This window comes from Meleagris gallopavo, chromosome 1, assembly GCF_905368555.1.
Source record: "Meleagris gallopavo chromosome 1, MGAL_WU_HG_1.1, whole genome shotgun sequence".
In the NCBI taxonomy this organism is placed as follows: domain Eukaryota; kingdom Metazoa; phylum Chordata; class Aves; order Galliformes; family Phasianidae; genus Meleagris; species Meleagris gallopavo.
Window position 1 is genome coordinate 97453570 of NC_139404.1, and position 20607 is coordinate 97474176.

A 20607-nucleotide genomic window follows, 5' to 3' on the forward strand; every position below is an offset into this window, starting at 1 on the left:
TCACAGCAGATCAAGCCCTTTCTATGCAGTTCCCAACTTGGAAATGACAAATGCTCCCCTTGAAGAGAGAAAAACTGTGTGCTTCAGTCATCGAGAGAGCTGTTTAGTGCATTGGGACTGTGGTTCCAGACAATGATGTTGAAGTCAGGATTCCCAGTCCTGTCTGTCTTCCAAGTACCTCTGCCACCAAGCCTTCTCTTTGTCTTCCTTCTAGAAAAATACAATTTTTTTGTGACTTTTTTTGAATGAAATACACTTGTATAGTAAAAGAAAAAATATGACATTAGAAATTCGCTGGCTTCTCAATTGCTTGTTTGTGTTGCCCTGCAAAATTCTGAATCCTGTTTGGATTTTGTTTGTCCATTGTGATACTTTGGTAAATGAGATCAGCTCTTAGACTTGAGCTTTGTCAGTCTGGCCTTGAACGCTAGTTTCTAATGTCTGTGGAATGCACAGTGTCTCGTTTTGTGCTATGTCTGTAGACCTAGGAAAGTCTAAGTGTATCATAGAGCCTCAAGCTAACTAACTAATTAAAATATTTGTAATACTTCATGTGCAAAGTTCACATATTAAATTGTTAGCATATAGAGACTCTAGTCTTGGAACTACAACCAGACAGAGAAAGCCCTTGTTTCCAGACAGGACAGGTTTTGGCCAATCTTCATAGAAGGGCAGGAGGCCACTTGTAGGGTCAGGATCTCAGCAAGCTCTTTTCTCCTACCATCCATCTTGCAAAGTTTGATAATTTTGTTAATGCTTTAGCTGTTGGATGTGATTGTGAAAGAAATCCTTTTTTTATCCTCTCTTTAATTTTATAGCCTTAGCAGTTACAGATGACTTTTTCAGAGACTAATTGTAATTTTTGACTCTTGGATATTTTAAAAGTGTTTATGAAGGCAAGAATATGCAAGATTCAGAAGTAAGATTCAGTCTTTTTTTATTTCACAGATCTAATCTTTTTTGCAAATATTCTTATGATTTTTTACTGTGAAGTCTGAAAAATAGGTTCATGCAAAATCACTCTAAACAATTTTAATGCAAATATTGAAGGTGATTGTGTTTTGAACCTTTTTTTCTTTATTCCATATTATAATCTTTTCGTAGGAAAATGTCAAATGAACCATAAATTTTCAGTCAAACAGAATATGTGAGATTTTCAGAAGAAACATGTCCCCAGTTTAACTCTTTTGAGCTCCAAAATTACTTTTAACAATTGATCAAGTGAGTAAGAATGGGATAGGGTAGATAAAGTATTTCTTTCTCAAATACCTCCAAACAGTTTTATATCAGGTATTACAGGAACTGTCAACTACAAGCCTCATCTTGGAACAGTGGATCTATAACTATTGCAGCTTTGGCATTTTCTCAGAATGAATAACTGGATGAGATACTAGCTTGCTTCATGTTTTACAATATCTTAAGATCTGTTGTTTGTCCAAAGGCTTAGTTTTAAGTTGTTTTCCCTGGAACGTTTAAGGGAAAATTCATCTGAATGTAGCAGTATATTCAGATGCTGGTTGCAGTTTGAACTGTTATCTTCAGCAATTTATTTTTATTAGTGTATCTTTAATGTTTGAAGAGTTATTTGCTTAATTTTCTTAGTACATAGCAAAAGTGAACAGATGTTCTACTGTTGACTTAGTCATTTCTTAATGGTTTCATTTTTCTAACCCTCTCCTAGCATGTTTTTACACACTATTGACAACTTTGATTTCTGATTACTGGAATGTAACTAAGCAAATAATTGGAAAAAATAATCTTTAGGAAGGATGATGAGGAGGGGTTTGATAAAAATGAGCTAAAATACTTTCCATTTCATTTTTTACAACTGCTTTTTTTACAACTGCTTTTGAACACTTGAAGCCATAATAGATTAAAAGAGTTAAATTATTGATTTTTGTGTGCCATTTCTGTCTTAAGACATGAATACAGTCTAAAATTTTGTATCCCATTAACTTACAATAATTTTAAAACAACAAAAAAAGGTTGTTGGCAAGCATATCTAATTCTTGAATAGACACTGCACTGTATAAAATTATTTTAAAAGGAAGTTACTTACATTACAAAGGGAAATATATGAAAGATAGAAAATTGCTCATGTGCAGGTCTAAATTTGTTTTCTATGTATTGTTCTGAAGACATAATGTGGAGGGGCCTGCTAGAAAATGATGATACTTCAGAACATACTCATGTATGTCTTAATCTCCTTGAGACTCAGCGATTGTAATGTGTTCTTCACATTTTTAAAAGTAAACATAATAGAAGCCTTTAGAAATATTCAAGATGTTGTTGCCTGTGCATTTAATGGTGTACTTCACATAGTAAAAGAAAAAAATATGACATTAGAAATTCGCTGGCTTCTCAATTGCTTGTTTGTGTTGCCCTGCAAAATTCTGAATCCTGTTTGGGTTTTGTTTGTCCATTGTGATACACTGGTAAATGAGATCAGCTCTTAGGCTTGAGCTTTGTCAGTCTGGCCTCACAGGATCTATGGTGCAATTCCTGCTGTGCACTGCAAATGGGCATCAAACTAAATTCCAAAATACCCATCTAGTAGAAAAGGGCTTATTCACATCAATGATGACACCAGACATACAGCTTTGTGAGGTTTTAGTGGGTATGTTTCTGTTCAATAAGAACCATAATGTTTTTAAAACAGAAAAATACTTTCTGCCAATATTTCATGTTTATTTAATGATGTACTTCCTAGGGAGAAGTGGGAAGGGGAGGATGGAGGCAATATTAAGAGTAGGTTGATGAAAATGAATGTGGCCAGCAAATTGAGGGAGATGATCCTCCTCCTCTACTTTGCCCTGATGAAGTCACATCTGGAGTACTGTGTACAGTTCTGGACTCCCTGGTTCAAAAAAGACAGGGATTTCCTAGAAAGAGTCCAGCCAAGAGCAACAAAGATGATTACGGGATTGGAGCATCTCCCGTATGAGGAAAAGTTGTGAGACCTGGGTCTGTTCAGCCTTCAGAAAAGAAGGCTGAGAGGGGATCTCATCACTTTTTATAAGTATCTAACTTGTAGGAGCCACATTGGTGGAGGGTGACTATTTTCAGTGGTGAGCAGCAATAGAACAAGGGGCAATGGACAGAAACTGCAACACAAGAAGTTCCATACTAACACAAGAAAGAAGTTCTTTACTGTCAGAGTGACGGAGCACTGGAAAAGGCTGCCCAGAGAGGTTGTGGAGTCTCCCTTTCTGGAGATATTCAAGACCCATCTGGATGCCTGTGTGACCTGGTGTAGGGAACCTGCTGTAGTAGTAGGACTCCAATATCTTCTAACCCCTGCAATTCTGAAAAAACTAAACTGAAAAATGTGCCATAATGTATATAATACCAAGATCTAAAGAAAGATACAGAACATATGCTTTGCTTTGTTATTTTCATTTCTGAGGCTTTTTTGGTTTTGAACTACTCAGGTTTATTTTATAATTCTTCTGTATGCCTTTCTTTCATAACCCTTCTAGTGGTTCATGGATTCTTACTTATGTATATACTTATGTATGGACTTCTGGTATGTACATAGGTCACTCTGATAGTAATGCCTCCTATTTATTTCCATGTAATCTATGACAGATACACAAAGCACTATTTGATAGAGCAAATTCACAGCTACAAAACACTATTTTTCAACGCAGACTCTACCAGTGGTTTTGCATTTTCACCAGTGATGAACATGCCTGCATGCTGCACTTGTAAAAACCTGCATGGCCTTCTGGAACGTGGATTGTCTTTCATGTCACTTGTCACCGCTGCTGAAATGCACTACTAATCACCTCACTGTGCTCACATCCACTGTTTAGTCTCCAGAAATGTTCAGCAAACATTGATGAATGTCAGTGGGTACAACTTCTTCCATATGGAGGAATTCAGTCATGCACCTTTGCTTCACATGTGCTTCCATGTCAGAAACCATTTTGTCAGACTGTCCTGCTGCCATCTCTCACATGGTAACAAAATGTAATGGAATATTGATGGAGAAGGCTCAACCTCTACTGCCATATCACTAACATCTGCCTTTGATGTAATGGGACAACATAATAAAATTGGAGGCATTACTTTCAGTGCAGCCATTGTATGTAACAGGTATCATACAAAGGAAGAAAACAAATAAGTTTTAAAAAAATATGTATATATGAGGAGAGGCTGGAGAGTGCTTTAGTACATCCACTATGGCAGGACAGTTTCCTAGGACATGCTTTCTCCGTAGGCTTTCAGTTTTTCTCCCCAAACTGGTGTCTCTTCAGTTGTTTTTTTTTCACCTTGGAGCCACTTCCTAAATTGCAACTCCCAATATCTGCAGTGTGCTGTGTCATGCCCACTGAATGTGCAGTTGCCAGACTTATTAGGAGTGACACTGTATAATTATTAAGTACACGCTGCAATTTAAACGATAATATTATGCAAATATTTCTACGCACAATACATTAAAAGATAGTTACATTTTATGCACATCCATTAATATTTTTCCTTGAATATCAAGTACTGCTTCCCACCTGCCATCTCTCCCATGTTTTCATGTGATCTGACGGTTAAGTGTCATAAACCTGTCATAATGCTGTGACTAGTCTTTGGTTCATAAAACCTGGAACATTTTGCATTTACCTTGTGCTCAGCATTTTAAAAACTGATTATACATTTCAAACTGTACCAAAAAGCCATATTTTTGTTCTGTTTTTCCTCTTAAGAAGCAGAGTCTGAATTGTTTTTGTTGGGTTTCTGGTAGAAAGCATTGCTGTGTTTTGCCTCGAACAAGTATAGAAACAAAAGGCTTTTATTGGCTCATACTAAGCTCATCTTGCACCAAACAGATGTGGCACTCCTATTTCAGTGCTACATTTATGCATGCTATGGTGTTGCACACTTTGGAAAGTACATAGCAAGCCTAGGTGCATTGATGGTGGTGGTATTCTGCTCATGAGCCACCTCAGCCACTATTTTAACAGCACTGTTAAATTTTGACAGTGGATTTCTTCCTCCTTGGAATTTTGTCAGTGACTTAGTTTAGACTTTTATAATCACTTTCAATGCACTCTAGCTCTACTGTTTCTTATTAATAAAAAAAAAAAAAAAAGAAAGAAAAATTAAGCATACTTTGGCCACATGCTCTTGCCCCCAACTCCTGCCAGTCTGACAGAAATACATGCTTCCTGTTCATTTTAGTTTGTGAACATTTTCAGTTCTTAACACCTGGATTTTAATGTCAGATTTCAGATTTCTGTATTTGACAGCTAAGGAAATAGATGAATTGCCAAAGTCTGTAAGCAGTCATAGTACCTCTTCAATATTGGTAGCATTTGAAGTGCCAAAATTTTATGTGTGCGGCTGGCTATTAATGCCATGATTTCTTTTACCCCATCCAAAATTCAGACAGTTGAAATAAAACAAAAACTTCTTAGAATAATGTATATTGCAGGTTGGCTTCTTCTTGCTGCTAGTTACATGGTACGGAGGCTTGATAACTTCAATATAGGGAAGCAGCTATGTATTGAGATTGGATATTAGGAAAAATTTCTTCTCAAAAAGCATGATCAGGTGCTGGCACAGGCTGCCCAGGGAAAGGGTGGAGGCACTGTCCCTGGAGGTGTTCAAGAACCCTATAGATGTGGCACTGAGGGTCATGGTTGGTAGGTATGGAGTGATGACTGCACTAGATGATCTTAGTGGCCTTTTCCAACCTTAATCATTCCATGATTGTGTGATTCTATTTCATTTGAAAGACTAAGGATTTGAAAACTTGCTGCTGTAACAATTCCAGCTTTGCCCTTTTGGAGAGTAGTAACATGAACGTTGTGATCTCTATGAGTATTTCTTAGCTGCAAGTGATAGGAAAGCTATATGAAGACCCAAATACATAACATGCTTCACCAAACAGTACCCTCCTCTCCAGTCATCCTTCACAAGGCCTAAGCACCATTTACAGATTTGACCCAGTGAATGTACTTATTCACATAAGCAGCCCCTTTATTTGAAAAATTCTTAAGTTAGATTTGTATTGTGAAAGACAATTATAATTCTTTATATTCTATTGGTACAGGAACTGTGACTCTAGGCAACAATTCATGTCATTAACTTAGCAAAACCATATGAAAACTGTTGACACAACATTGACAAAAAGTGTCAAATTGAGAAATCTGCTAACACAGAAGGTCAGAGTTATTATTCGGAAATTTAGTAAATTAACCAGTGGACTAGACTGTAAGTCAGTACTAATGATACACATAGTTATAGTGGCAATGTTATGAAAAAAATGATTACCAACATCATAGTCAGGTATTTTAACATGAACAATTTATGCAGGAATAATATCCACATACAAAATTTAAATGATTTAATTTAATCTCTAATCTGAACCAAATATATTCTATGGAATTTTTTTTTTTTGAGTTTTTCTATCCTTTTTTTTTTTTTTTTTTTTTTTTTTTTTAATGTAACTTTAATGTCCTGGTCATTCCTCTAATAGAAAAATATCACAAACTACACTGAAAATGATATCCTAAATAGAACCAAATTTAAAACGCAAAACTATACATTATATAATGGTTACAATTATTGCATTTATGTAAAAAAATAGAATTATCATGTCAGATTGAGATAAAATGTTGTTTACAATAAAAAGTTTTCATCTGATACCTTCGTTCAGCAAGAAGCAAATATTTTTTGTTTATGTATGTGATTTATATATATACCGAGGTTTTCATTTTTGTTCTTCAGTTAGGAAGTAGTACTGATATCAGGAGAAGTACTGATACTTAAGTACATTAGATATTTTGAAGGGAGCATATTAAAAAAAATAGATAGGAAGTGTTTAGATTAGATTAGATTCCAACTGTAAAAGGTAAATAAGAAAGTTGCTGGGTATTATCCAAATAAACCCACTTGGTGATGAAATGTTATGAAATACAGATGATATAAATCAAATAGTAATTCTTTTTGCACTCAGCATTTTAGCAGGAACAAGGAGATTAATTAAACCTTATATTAAAATAAGCAGTAGGTATCTATGTGGTTAAGTATTTGAATGGCAATTATATATTCCTAAAAATTGTACAATATTATCAGTGTAATAGACTTGATTATACAGACTAAAAGAATTCATGTTAACCATGCTGTCATTTAAATACTACATCATGGATTTGCTCCTGGGAAATAAGCTCCCTCAAAGCACAGAAATCCAAATTGGGAGAGAAGATAAAAATGAACAATGAAAATACTTTATTCCATGTAGGTTATTATACTGCTCTTATCATCACAATATCTGATTACTTTCCAGTGGTGCATTAAGCGATGGGATTAGCATCTGCTGCTCAGCAATCTGCTTTTGCATGTGATTCTTGTAGGCTTGGGGGAGGAGGAGTAGAGAAGCTGTGAAAACTTTCTTAAATACTAACAAATTCTGCATGTGGAAATGTAAAATTAAATAGGCAGAAGGAAAGAGCAATTATAATGAAATGTTATCCAATTAGGTGCAAGAGAACAGTTTTATATATCTTGGCTGGCACTGCAAACTTCTGGAAGGCTGCTAAAGGGGTTGCCTTTTTTTGATCCGTGAATGTTGATATTGATTTCAAGAGCAGTTCAGAAATGTCTAAGATGATTAAAAGATGTAAGAACCTGTAAAAAGAGTGAGTATTTTTGACTAATGGATTTTACTCAACCCCACATTTCATCTAGAAACGAAAAAAAACTTCAAAATATACTGCCTTAATAATAAGTTTGTTTTCCAAGGAGGAGGAGTTTCAGAAAGCCCCCTGCTTTGGTTGATACAGCACTGCTCTGCCCGGCGAGGAATGCTGGTAGTTGGGCAGTTGGCTGCCTTGCATTCAAGTGGCACAGTGCCAAACAGAAACTGCATGCACAATACACCAACACACTCAAAGTATTACAGGGATAACAAGCAAATCCTGTTTGCTAAAAAAGCTAAAAATTAAAGCGGTGTTCATTCACTGCAGGGAAAAAGCAAGAAGCTTAAAAGATATAAACAGACAGAGGCCTGAGAGGCATCTAATAGCGATCAGATGCAAATTAGAATACTACAGAGTAAACAGATATCAAAGAAGATTTGAAGATATACTTTCTACCAAACATAAAGGGAATTATCTGATATTTCAAACACTTTTGCAATTCTGATGTATTTTCCTGTTGGTTTCTGTAGGTAGCTCCAAGAAAATTCTGCTTTTAGATCTTATACTAGTTCTAAGAGAACACTGAAATGAATAATACATTTCTGAAGAAAATAATATAAAATATGTATTTTAAAATGTCTATTCACATTACATTTTAAAGAAATGTCCAACTGAATACTGAAGTGGATACTTCTTCATTGATATCACACTCTAAAATTTATTGATTCTTTTATTTAAATCTGTATCTAAACTAATTAGTGGGAACATAATCTCTTTTCATTTTGTTTACTTTGTGCTAGAGGTGATTTTGTAGATATCACAATTGCCTTTCTCATGGACATTACACATTTCTAAGTTATATAGAACCACAGAATCAATCATAGAATGACTTGGGTTGGAAGGATCCTCAAGGATCATGAAGCTCCAAGCCACCTGCTGCATGCAGGACCACCAACCTCCTATCTAATACTAGAAAAGTCTGCCCAGGACCCCATCCAACCTGGCCCTGAACACCTCCAGGAACAGGGCATTCACAACCAATCTGGACAAAGAAGGAAATGCAACTTTTAACCTTTTGTTTAGCTGGAAACAGCACTGTGATGGGAAACCACATTGTTCATTCTATCAAATAACTCATAAAATAGTGAGCTTAAAATGTCTTAAATTTGAACTTAAACCCAGATATCTTACAACATCAGACTGTTTTTTTTTTTTTACCTAAGTGAATTTACACTAATTATCTTGTTTTCATAAAACTTGGGAAGGCAATGCTACATCTTTTGTTAGATATAGCAGGTATTAGTTAGTGCTTTGAATGAAATAAGGTATTTAAGAGTAGAAATAAATAATTTGTTACTTTTAGAGGAAAAGTATTGATGGCCTAGCACACATCAGGAGCATAATCTCCTTTATCAAAGAGCTGAACTCTAGTTTGCAACAAGTTATTGATTATCCTTCCTCTCCAGCAGAAGTATGTATTCTGTTAGTAGTAGTTTCTTACAGTACCACGGAGACAATTCTGTAAGGAAAAAAAGCAGAGATTACTCATCAGCTAAATGACTCATTCTTTGATAAAGGCCATGGATCCATACTAGCTCCCTGGCATGGCCTTTACTTCAGAAACCTGATTCCAATGAGTGCTTGATGAGGCACTGTACAGGAGAGTTAAAGTTCTGTTATACACTGTGTTCAGGAAACGTGACACCTGCTATGTTGACAAGGTTTTCTTTGGCTACATATGAGTGAGTACACACACACTGTGGTATCTACAGAGTAGCTCAGTATGGACTACACACCTGTAGAGTAAGAGCTACTATTTGTAAGTATTTCCTTCATATTAAATGTAATTAGAAATTTAGGACACATCTCACTAACTCAACAAGTGCAAACTTTTGGGGAGGAATTGTTTCCAGAATGAAAACCACAGGAGGAGGTTTGAAAGAAACAGTGCTGTGGTAGAGAGGTTTGTTTTGCAAACATGTTTATTTCCTATGATAAATTTTGTTTACAGATATTTGTGATTAGAATTTACTTCATCACTGACAATGTATACAATTTTTTTTTTTTAAATTATTATTAAGTCTACGGCATTCTATGGCCAGAACTAGAAAGATGCCACTGAAAACAGAGGGAAATGGATAAATAGGGAAGTAGTTCAGGAAATGAACAGTGACTGAAGCAACTTTATGCTAACTAGATAAGGAGGTTACTTATAAGGTGGTTCCTCACATATATAGAGGTCACTTTGGCTAGCTATTTGAAACTGCTACAAGTTGTCAGTTGATACCAGCATAAGGTACTGATCAGCAGTGGAAGGAGACATATTGATGAATGTTTGATTTCATATCAATGTTATATGCTGTTGTTTTGGTCTTCTCTAAAGACCTCAGGGAAGAATTGGAGTTCTACTGCATTAATGTTTTATATCTATATAATTAAATGCTATAGGTGACTTTCATTTTAAGGTTCCCATAAACTTCTGCATGTGTGATTATATTGTTATGGATGATTCTCCTAATTTCAGTGAGAAGGCGAATTGTGTTAAAGATGAACACAAGTGAAAGAGTTTGCATGATAAAGGTCTAAATACCTGATGTAGATCAGTTCCTCTCTCAGAGTATGGAAATGGTTCATCATTGGATATACTAAATTATGGGCCTGCTTACTGCACTCTTTGTGCCCAACATTACATTCTATCCAATTTATACTGTAAAAATTCAGGCAGGAAATTGACGTTCTTTCTGAAAGTTTCTTTGCCTGAAATCCCAAACCTAGGGCTGTTATTAATCCCCCGAGGATAGAACAAGATTCTGTTTGTGGAACTTAACTGCATTTTAACTAAGGGACTGTTTTCTAAATGTTTCACTCTGCTTCTCCTCTGCTCGATAGAAGCCATCCAGAAATGCATTCCAGAAATCTGGTTGCTATGTTTCATGCTCTGCAAGCATTGGTTACCATAGTGTTTTAGAAAAATACCTTTTCAGGAAGCAGATACGTAATCAAATATAGTTCGCTGAAGTTGAGCTGAATGAACCATCTGTTAACAAATTGAAAGCAATGTATTTGTAGATGAAGTGATTCGCACCCTTTAATTTCCTGTTACAATTGGAGAAACATAAAAAAGTGGGCATGAGAATATCTTCAGAAGCATCCCTTTATGTAGCCTGAAGCTGCCTACACGTTGAATATACTTGGTTATGAATGTCTTCTGGCAGTAATCAACTGTCCCTCACAACAACAAAGTCTTTCCAGAAGGCAAACCAGACAGTTTGTCCTACCTGGACTGAACATTTCTGCAGATACACTATCTCTAAGCCACTGGAAGCATTAACGTCTCCTAGTTATTAAGCCAGGATGTGCACAATACTGATCAAAGTGCTGTATATTCATACTGGGCCACGCTTGTTTAAGATAAAGGCCACTTTACATGTTGTTGTTTTAATAATGAATGCAAATTCTGGTCTTTGATCCCAAAGAACTAGGCATTATACAAATTTAGAGTAAAGTCAGTGTCCTTAAGACTATAAAGTCAATGTAACCATCTGCAAAATAGTTCCAGGAAGATACTGAGACAGGATTGAAATACTCTTGTCACAATTTTAAATAACAAATAAAGATCTTCTGCTTGCTTCTAGGAAAGATAAAAACACGTTCTAGGTACATGACCTGTGTTGGTTCTTCAAAATCTCTTTGGTGTTGTTCAGGCATTCAGTAAAAAGAATTTCAAGCCAGTAAATAATGGACTAAGCTATCTGCTTTTTTTTAGTGGTATATCTCAAGTTCTCCAGTAGTCATTCTATTCTTATTTATGTTTTACCCTTTGTCCAAGTCGGCAACTTTGTCTGTCAGTTATAAACTAAAGCCATTCCTTAAACACAAGTGTATTTCCAGCTACACTGAGGTCATACTGGCTGTGGTATACTTTCTATCTCCCATCAAGAAATCAATTAGAAGATAATGTGAAATTCACCATCATTTATATATTGCATGGTCCAGCAGATATATGTAACGTTATGAAATTCAATGAGTTGAGAGGTCACAAATTCATATATCACTATTAAATCAATGTACTGCTGAATTTGTTTATTCTATAAGTACATAGAATGTTTGGTATTTATTTTCTATACAGCAGCTCAGGATTTTTTGAGAAAATGCACTTCGTTGCTTTGCCAAGTAAAACATTCAGGGCAATAATTGCTTCTTTTTAACAAAATTTTAATTGGAGTATTTTCTCTGATAAAGATAAATAATGACCAAGTAACCAAGGATCTGGTACCAAAGATACTCAACTGACTGTAGGAATTCTCATATCATTGCTAACTTCACTGTCCTGGGAAGCTGTGAACAGTGTCATGGAAAGAAGCCTAATTGTACATGGGAGTACTACCAAACTGTGTAGGACAAGAACTGAATAAATGCTCTTATGTGACTGTACAATTTGAATTTCACATAAAATAGAATTATAATCTGATGAAGATTTTGAGTTACAAGTGTTTAACTGTGTCTAAGTGTCTAAATGTGCTCTAAATATTCTGAAAAGCAAGCAAATGTAAGTAGCAATTCTCTACTGAGAACATGAATTTTCCATTATTCCTGTAAGTTATCACTTTCAAACAACACAATATCTCTTTTATCATGACACCAACAAGGAATAGTGTGTGTTTTTGTTTGTTTGATTTTGTCAGAAAATGCTGATTCATTGAAAACAAAGCTGCTTACATTTGCACCATTTCTGTTTGGGAAAAGTGCACTGTAGAAGATTTTTCCCGGATATTTTGTTTTTTTGGGTTTTTGTTTTTTTTTTTTAAATTTTAAATAACTTTTCAGGCCTGTAACCTACTTTTAATGTATAAATAGTTTCCCTCCCCACAATCCAATAACCTGTAAATTATACATGTGTAGTGGAAACAGGAGTTAAGATCCAGAGTCCTCTCTCCTCTGCCTTTGATCACTCATATCCTGCTCAATCTTCCAGGAAGGCTCCCATGCCTTTGATCTCTGCTTCTTTCTCAGTGCTGTTCAGGTTATCTGAGGTTGTTTATTGTTTTGAAATGTAGGCTTTACTCACAAAATTTTGAGAATCCAAATTGAAAAAATGCAAAGCATAGCCATTTATACTAAAAAATATCAAAGAAGACAAAATCTAGGATGAATATTTAAAACATTTTAAAATATGAAGAGTTAACTGCTCCAATATAGAAATTTTAAAATCTAAATGGGATGGGTGGTACAATTGAAGTGAGTTTATTTTGCAGAATTTAAAATTGCCAGTAGCAAAATTGAAAACTGGGATAGGGGAATCTGTTTTCTGTCTAGGTTTAGTCAATTTTGCTTCAAAATTAATTGATCCTTTAGGTTGCGAAATTAAAAACACTTCTTACATTGGGCTATAATGCTCATGTTCTTTCTTTTGGGCTTAGAGTTATAACCTATCCATATTTTTTGATTAACAGAACTCAACCTGCTAAGAATGTAACCCAGAAAAGTGCATGCACAGCCCCCATGTTTTTGTAATTAAATTACCAAAAAGATATGTGGTGATTTCAGATATGTACACATATAGGACTGCCTGCAAAACATTTTGATATTTGGGAAAATGCTGTCCAAATTTGTAAGAACATAAGTACCTAGGGATTCATGTATCTTCCTTCATGAAATAATTAAGAACGTTTTAAAAATACTTATTTTCTGTCTTTGCTCAAGAGCACTGCACTGTGCCATTTTGAGATGTAACACTATATTCAGTTATAAAGGTGGAGGGAGGAATAATACTCTATTGAAGACTATTTTTGGCACAAGGCAGCTAAGTGAAATGCTCCTCTTAAAAATATTACATAAGACTTCAGTGAAATGTCTTGAGCAAACAGGATTCATATAGGATCGTGTAGGAAAATGTAAGAATAACATAAAAACTGTGTATCGTTGATTAAGAACTCGATGGTACAAAAAATGTCCTTGTAGCATCCTTATTCATATTCTGGACAAGAATGAGTTCTAGAAAAATAAGTGGCCCTGAAGAACTCTTACTATGCAGCCGGTTGCACAGTTTAGAACAGGAAATCATCTGTGCTTTCATCTGAGTTAAATCCATGTGCTGCCACATCCATGACGTCTGAAGCTTGTAATAGGGTTGCTGTTGTGAAAATGTTCCCCAGTAATTTGGCATGCAACTGAGCTTAGCGCTGCAGCAGTTTTTGAAGGAGGTGTACGGGTGGGTTTTTCATGTGGGCAGGTCTAGGCATTCAGTATGCTGCTAAATCAGAAATTAGTAAAACTTCTCTGCCTTGAATTCTGTCTGTGCTTGTCTTTGTCTTGACGAGGTAGTAGGGAAAGAAATCAACACTTTTATTAATCAGAAGTGGAAGTGATGTGAAGAATTATTTGTTTATGCTCCTGGCCACCTTGTCTCCTTTGTTTACATTTCTCCTCCTCTAGTGATGTTTTCCAAGAACTAGGTGAAGGTATTTTCATACTTTAGTTTTTAGAGGTAGTGGTCAAGGTGCTGCAAACTGTGTAGATCGTACATAGAGATCATCTAATTCAGTGTAGCACTTAAGATTCAGTGCAGTGTAGTTAACACTGAGCAATGTCAAATATTCCATCTTGTGTTAACGATAAGTGATTTGTGAAAAGAAGTCTTTGGTATCTTTGTCTCTAGAACTGCAAAAACAAACAAACAAACAAACAACAACAACAACAACAAAATCTAACTGCCATGCTGGTCATGCATTTAGAAGAGTGGCATGCAACAAATTTTTAAATTTAGGAAGTACAGGTGCTTCAGATCCCATTAATGTTGATAATACTGAGCCATATTTGCACTTAGACCTTTAAAGAACACATAAAAAGAGTTTTTGAATGTATGACATTTGTGTATATGAGAGAATTAAATGTGGTACCTTTTGATCTGCACATTTCTAATGATTCTAGAGTAACTGGTGAAATAAATGGAGGATGAAACAAGTATGTTGAAGGAAGTGTGTACAGCAAAGCTCTTCCTATCATCACATATTTGGGTTGGTAGTTTAGACTGCCACAGCCTTTTTATCCACCTGAGGTACTGTCTTGTTGCTTGTGGAGAAAATGCTACACCTCTCTGTGCCTGAATGATCACCTCCAAGGGTGAAAAATGGGGAACAGTCTGATTTTTGCTTTGGCCTCAACCTGTCCTTGTCTCAGCGCCAGCCTTACTCCAGCAATGTAGCCATGTTGCTTATTCCACAACAACAGCACTTCATCTTGATCTACAGAAAGCTTGCTCCTGTTTGCAATGGTACTGCAAAATACTTTTTGTAAAAGGCTCGTTTGAATTTTTTGTAGGTGTTTTAATTCATTATATTTGCATTTTTTGCTCTTTATGAATATCTGCATTTTTAAGGGAATAATTGGCCTTCTTAAGAAATCTGTGAAGAAGGGTTTTCCTCTGTGAACAAGAATGTTTGCTGTGCATTATTCAGTTTCTGTTGCTATCAGTTTTAAAATATTCTCTTTTCCAGCAGCAAAACAGAAAGAAGTTTGTTAAGTTCAGGTGTCCTGATGTAGAGCCAAAGTGGCAAAACATATAATTTAAAAATTTATAAATAAATAGGTTACAAATAACACTGTGACAAGTTTAGAGGAAAAAGAACTTAAATGCAAGAATTTCAGGAACAGGAAAATTATAGTTAAATTTATGATGACTGACATCTTTGGCTCTTACCGTGGAGCATCTTGCTTTAGTCTCTTAATTTGGTCATGTTAACCTTACGGCAGAAAAAATGGGAAGGCAAAGTGCCATTTGAACATAACATGAAAGTAGCTAGCAGATGATAAATTTTTTTTGCATGCATTTTGAAAATAATTTTTATATACTAGGGCCTTTGGAAGTGCATTTTGTAAACTAAGGCCTTTCTAATGTGAATTGTTATAGCATGCAATACAGTACATTAAAGTTAAGAAGAAATGTGTAATATATCCATTACTTTCATTTCCTCTTCACTTTGTGTTCACTGTGTGTTCTCAACTTTTAACTTGTAGTAATAACAGCAGTGTACTTAATATTATTGTGTTTAAGAATGAACGCATGAAAGAGTAAACATTGCCTACTTCACTTGTTCCAGTTTGAATATTAGAAAAAAATTATTCTCAGAAAGAGTAGTGAGGCACTGGAACAGATTGCCCAGGGAGGTGGTGGAGCTACTGTCCCTGGAGATGTTCAAGAAAAAGGGTAGATATGGCACTGAGAGATGTGGTTAGTGGGCATGGTAGTGATGAGTTGACAGTGGGACTAAGTGATCTTAGTGGTCTTTTCCAACTTTTACGATTCTGTGTTTCCATGATTCTCTCTGAGAGTGCTGCCCTGTTTCTTTCCCGATCTCCACTCCCCTTTTTTCTCATCTCCCATAGTATGCCATTGCCCAGAGAAGTCTCTGTTTTTGTCCTTTCTATACATCTGCATGTTAAGCTGGGATGGCTGGGATGCCAGTTGTCCCACGGCAGCTCAGTACACATGCAAAAAACCTCAAGGTGTTCCTTTCTCTTTGCCATTCTTTTCCTGCCTGCTGGGGAAGAACCAGTCCCTCTGCTCTGTCCTACTCCAACTGCAGAACAAGGCAGACTGCTCTGGCAAATACGTCTGTTTGCTTCCCTTTCTGTCATCCTTGCATTAGTTCACAGGCAAAGCACTCTGTGATCCATCCACATCTATAATTTGCCGAGCACATATGCAAGTGATTTTTTTAACAGCATTTTAACATCCTGTTTTGGAATACTTGCTTTTGAGATGGGAGTGCTCCATTGTGGAGTGCTAGCTGCATGTTGAAGTGTTTTTCCACACTGCAGTGACTGCAGATTTCCATGCCTGTCACCCCTCAAACACTACTGAGCATTATTTCTGGCAGTAAGAGTGCCAATCATCCTTTAGAGATCTGAAATACGAACTGTTTCCTTGTCCTTTTAAATACCATCACTGATAATAATAGGGATAAATTTGAATAGAATATGTATTCATTGTAGTTCAGTTGGAGATTTCTAGTCAGTTCTAAAGGAACCCTTCCTGTCACCTTAGTTTAAGGTGCCAAGCAGGTTTGGAGGTTACACATTTCTGAGTGCAACTTCTGAGGCCTGTTAAAAGACAATTAAGTATTTTGGTCTAAACAATTTTATGAATAATAATAAAATGTGAGATGGAGCAAGATGAGCTTGATTCCCCCATGCCCTGCTAGAAGAAGAAAAATCTTGTTTGGTTTGTTGACTCAAATAAATCAGTAAGAAAACCATCAGATAGAGCAAGCCTTCTCAGGAGCACTGGTCTGGCAGGAGAAGTAGGCTGCTTCCCTCCCTTTGTTCCCTAACACTTCCACCCAGTCCATCTTGCCCTTCTCCATCCAGAGACTGCACTGCATGCCCTCTTCCTCCCTGCCATGCCTGATTTCTGCAAAAAGCCACCCAGACAGAGGTGTGGGCAATCTGTGTGGAACTGTAAGAGCCTGCAAGAGCCATCCTCCTCCACTTCAAGGCACCCTGTCTCATATGTTGGTCCTTTGATTTGCTCCAGGTAAACACAATGAAATCAGAAAGAAGCACTGAAAAGCAGAAAGGAAGCAGAGCTAGGTGACTACTGCCTGTGGTATCCCTGGAATGGTTTTTTCTGCTCTCCTGCTGCAGTTTCCAGCCTGTTGTCTTCCATTTTGTTTGCCATTCCTTAATTTCTGGCCATAAACTCTTTAGCATGCAATCTCCTCCTCACAGCAGCGCTTGTGCGACTGTCTGCGGATGCTAATGCAGAGCAGCTTCTCCCATGGCTCCATGTTTATTAGTGTGGGAACCATGGAGAGTATCTCATTTTTAACATCTCTTTTGCGGTAGCTATGAAACTTTGTGATATAGAAGCACCAAGTGGACCTTTTTTCATCTGTTCACAGCACAGCCCCAAGATAAATTCTCCTACGTAACTTTTTACGTGCTGGCAGCGTGCGTATTTATTGCTCAATATTTTGCATGGTATTTTCATTTGGAATTAACATTTTGTGTGACATTTTACACTGGAACAATAGATGGCAAAATTGAAATTTCAAATCTGTTACTAAGAATTAGTAGTAGTCTTAATTTATTTTAAATAACTTCTATCTTCTAAAATTCTTGTCTGATTGCATCTTTTCAAGAAAACGGGATTAGATGCATTTTGAAGATGGGAGGGTGCTGATTGGTCTGGACGTGCTGGTTTGCAAACTTGTGGAGCAGCTGTCCTACTCACGGATGACTACAAGAGGGCTCAGATGAAAGGGTCTGTGCTGCTGGAGACATGACCAGCTTTCTCAGGAGACTGCTTTCAGAAGGATTGCAGCAATATTGCATCCCCATTGTTACTAGTGGGTGTTGCTGCACACATGTATAATTTGTGCTAGATAAAATCAGGAGGTAATAAAGGGAGGTAAAAAAGAAGAGAAGAAATGAGAGCTCTCTTATGTGTTTTTTCTTTTCCTTAAGCAGAAAAAAAACGTCCTGGGGACGCCACATTAACTCAGGAAAAGCATGAGCTGCTTTAAATCAGAAAGCTTGCATTGCACCAAGTCCTTTAGTTTGGGAACCATTTCAGCATGTTATGAAGGAAAGTTGCAGACTAGGCATGTTTACTAGACCTTTAATTGCTACATTTAGTGTAAAGCCTTTTTTTTTTTTTTTCCTTTCCCTCCCCTTTTTAACGACAAGAAGCCAGAGTTTGCTGTGCAAATGAAGCAGGCTTTGCGAGAATCAGATTCACTTTGGACGACTCTTCACATTCCTAGTCATCATTACATTAGGCAGCACAATCCCATCTCTGGTTGATGGGCAGCAAAAGTGGGCAGCCTGCCAGGTAGACGTTTCCATGGCTCCCAACCCCCAAAGGTGATGCGTTTTTCAGCTAATTCAATGAAGAGTGGGCTGAACTTTGGGTCTAAACTAGACAATAGCTGCCTTCGCAGTATCAGCAGAATGGTTTATGGGAATGCACTCCACATTTGGCAGAGCATCATGTGACCTTACGGCTGAGATTTTGTGATGGTGCCAACGGAGACTTGGAAAGCAGCACTCGTTCTGACTTTTTTCCTCATTTCTTACATGGCTCAGAAAATGGTGGATCTTAATACTTGACTTTAGCCAGACTCAGCAAGCGATTGAGCTTTGAAGCACAACTTTGCCTTTATTCTGGCTTTTTTGGCACACCACCAGGAGGCTGTCCCTTTCACGCCTGATAAATTCTGCTTCTTATCTCCAAATAGAAAAAAGAAAGAAAGAAAGAAAAAAGAAAATATAAGCAGAATATTTAGACTTCATAACTGCATTTTTAAACTACGTGTTGTATTTTTTTATTGCTGATCTGTAGTTCAGAACAGCCCTCCTGAGTGTCTGAAGGATAAAAGTGATTTGTTTTTTTTTTTCTTTTCTTTTTTTTTTTCTCCCCGTGTTTAATGAACAGGCGTTTGAACTGGGCAAATGGGGCGACAGCATTGAACATGAGCTCATTGCAGCATAGTGTAGCAAACTGGCACCCTGCCTTTTCACCCCTTTGCTTCGGCAGATTTGTGCAATCCCCATTTATAAAACCGGCACAGGGGCGAGGTGAATTTTCTGGTCTCTCCCCACCTCTCGCACTGTGCAGGCGGTGGCGGCAAGGATTGGTGCAGCTTTTGCGCAGTGCTTTGTGCCTGGAATTCCGAGAAGAGCGAGAGAGAAGACAGGCATCCTGGTCTTCTTCCGAGAAATAACAGGAGCCCTCAGAAGAAGAAACAAATCTGAGTTTGTCCTACATACAAGAGTGCAGAAAAAAAAAGTGGCTCTCCTGCTTCCAAAAAAAAACCTGGCATGTTTCACTGCAGAGACATCAGGATGTGTTAGAGCTTCTTAAAGCAGTGTAGCAAAATGAGCCCAGGAGATTTATTCTTTCAGTAAAAACAAAAGAGAAAGAAGGCAATTTTTTTGTTTGTTTGTTTTGCTATTGCTAATATAGCAAAATTTGCCACTGGGTGAAAACGTACCTTTCATATCAGGTATAACTTCTTTTCCTTTTTTTCCTTTTTTTTTGTTCCATTTTAAACGTTGTTTTGAAACTGAGTCCTTGTGTATTAATTTTAACATAGACATTCACACTTTTTTAAAACTAACTTTTTGGGGCTGTGTTTAAGCTAATGCTGCTAAAAATAGAAAGTAAACAAAAATCGAGGATCTGTGGAAATAAGCGCTTAGGCACATTTTATCTTAGCTAAGCACTGGAGTTAAGCAAAGATTGAAATGTTACATTATTCAGTATAAGCTTTGGTTCTTGCTATGAAAGTTGTGGGTATTTCGATCTGGTTGCTAAGGAAAGTAAATTCTTTTTTTAAAGTGTGACTCATGCTTTCGGTTTCTAAAGAGAGGAAGAAAAAATTTTGCTAACCGGTATGAAAGGATCGCTCTTGTATCAAGTATATTAAATTTATGTTTGAGTTAATTTGTATATGAGTTCCTTACAATTTTGTATATAAATCCACTACAAAGAAATCACTGTAATAAGCCCTGGAATAAAAGGCACATTATTGGGACGTTCATGAAGTAAGCCTGGCTTGCAGCTAGTAACTGTGACTATTTTAAGATGTTCGGTAAAGCAGCATTTGTCCAGGAATAGCTGAAAACAGTATTTAAGATATCCATTCAGAGTGTTTGTGATAACTGCATGTGAAGTTGAAGCAAGTTTGGAGCATATGACGCTTTAGCAGTAGACCCTGTTTGATACAACATTTGTCTGTCTTTTGTAACATATTACTTGGCAGTTAGAGCAGTCTGTAGCAAAATTCAGTTTGACTGACGTATTTTAAAATGCTCAGTCAAATCAGTCTTTTATCTGTTTGGGATTCTTTATTTATTTATTTTCCTGGTCTTTTAAATTTATATTTAAAATACAGAAATCTTCAGCTAGAAATTACTTTGAAATTTGCAATGTCTTTTTCATCAGAAACTCTGATGTATTTATCAA

At 36.6% G+C, this 20607-nt stretch overlaps 1 long non-coding RNA gene across 16 annotated transcripts in view; it reads left to right on the plus strand.

The window, feature by feature from the left end:
• LOC104913987 (uncharacterized) overlaps positions 1–20607 on the plus strand; it is a 517821-nt gene that overhangs the window by 285265 nt on the left and 211949 nt on the right. The window lies entirely within an intron of this gene.